Source organism: Plectropomus leopardus, unplaced genomic scaffold (assembly GCF_008729295.1).
Source record: "Plectropomus leopardus isolate mb unplaced genomic scaffold, YSFRI_Pleo_2.0 unplaced_scaffold5867, whole genome shotgun sequence".
NCBI classification, from domain to species: Eukaryota; Metazoa; Chordata; class Actinopteri; order Perciformes; family Serranidae; genus Plectropomus; species Plectropomus leopardus.
The window spans coordinates 1-1,439 of record NW_024664486.1 but is presented as its reverse complement, the minus strand read 5'-3'; the positions used below and the strand labels follow the sequence as shown (position 1 = coordinate 1,439).

General features: G+C 40.0%; 1 long non-coding RNA gene across 1 annotated transcript; it reads left to right on the top strand.

Moving 5' to 3' along the window:
• The first annotated feature begins 316 nt into the window (after positions 1-316).
• Positions 317-1,037, top strand: LOC121939753. Its single transcript, XR_006105517.1, has 3 exons — positions 317-405; positions 634-722; positions 949-1,037. It is a non-coding gene; the product is annotated as an uncharacterized LOC121939753 (long non-coding RNA).
• The last annotated feature ends 402 nt before the right edge of the window (positions 1,038-1,439 follow it).

Below are 1,439 nucleotides of genomic sequence, written 5' to 3'. Positions count from 1 at the left end.
TGTTTGATCATTTTAAAACACAACTTGAGGTGATGATTCTCTGCATAATTACAATAGAGCTCAGCCTCTGAAAATTTGAAAATCCGCTCTGGTCATGATTGTATTGTTTTGAATGAAGTTAAAAGAGTGTTGCTGTTAATGTTCTTAGTACAGATATTAACCCTTGGCATGTAGTCCTTGTGATAATTTTCCTATATACAACTGCTGTCTCAAAGCAGAATTTTCATCACCTGTCATTTTTTGGTTGTTCTGGATTTGTCTTCCTGACATTTTTTGAGAAGTCTGTTCAGGTTTGTGACACGAAACGTTCCTGTCACTGTTTTTCAGGAGCGAGAAGAGAAAGAGACTCCTCACCTCTGACAGTGATATGACTGAGGACTACCCCAAGGAAAATGACTCATCAAGGTAAAAGCAGCACGCCTCACTGCCCATCCTCAACTGTAGTGGTTGTTGGATACACATGGAATGACCTGACCTCTGTGCCTTTTGTCAGACTCAGTATCTGGGCTTGTGGTATTTGATGTCTAGAATGGTAATATATACAGTAGTGTAAGTGTATAATGGCCTTTATAAATTCTTCCATAGTTTGCACAACAGTGTAACATCCAAAAATCTCACATATACATTTTTTAGCAACAACAAGGCCACTTCAGATCCATCCAGGAAGTTTCTACTGAGCTGCAAAGATAAGCTGAAGCAGGCAGAGGAGAGCAGAAGCTCAGGTAAACTTCTATATCCACAACTCAGCACCAACACTGTCTACGTTCTATTGATTATGTCTTCAATACCTTAGAAGAATTCATCTTGTGTGTTAAATATACCCATTTACCTTAACAACTAATGAAGATTTTGTAACTGCCCTCTTTAGAGTCGTTTAATGGGATTATATAGCACATTAACCTGTACGTTCAGACTTAGTTTCACCACAGTTTCTTTCCTTTTGCGCAGCTCCTCTGGGTTCAACTCCCCTTCAGCCAACATCATTCTACGGCAGCCGATCAGTGACTAAAGACTACAGCCAGAGCCACTCTTTCCTGGACAGGTGAGTTTCTTCATTGGTCAGCAGAAAATGTATAAGCTAGAAGTGTTAAATTGATGCTTTCTGACTTTCAGTTAGGTGTTAGTAACTGCAGTGTGGGGAGCGTATACAGATGAACTCTATTAAGGTGTTTCCATACTGCCAGCTCCTCTCCTGGAGATCTGTATCCACCAACTGAAATCTGATGAGTCGAAACGCCGGCACTTGTCACTCATCTGTACACATTCCCCACACCGTGGTAACACAGACCTGGTTAAAAAATCTGCAAAGTATCCCTTTAAATGCAAGCAGTCAGCACTCATCTGTCTTCTCCATATAAAGATACCAGTGTATTGTGATGACTCGTGATCCCTGTGTCTCTTTTTCTGCAAATGGTATAATAATAATAATAATAATAATA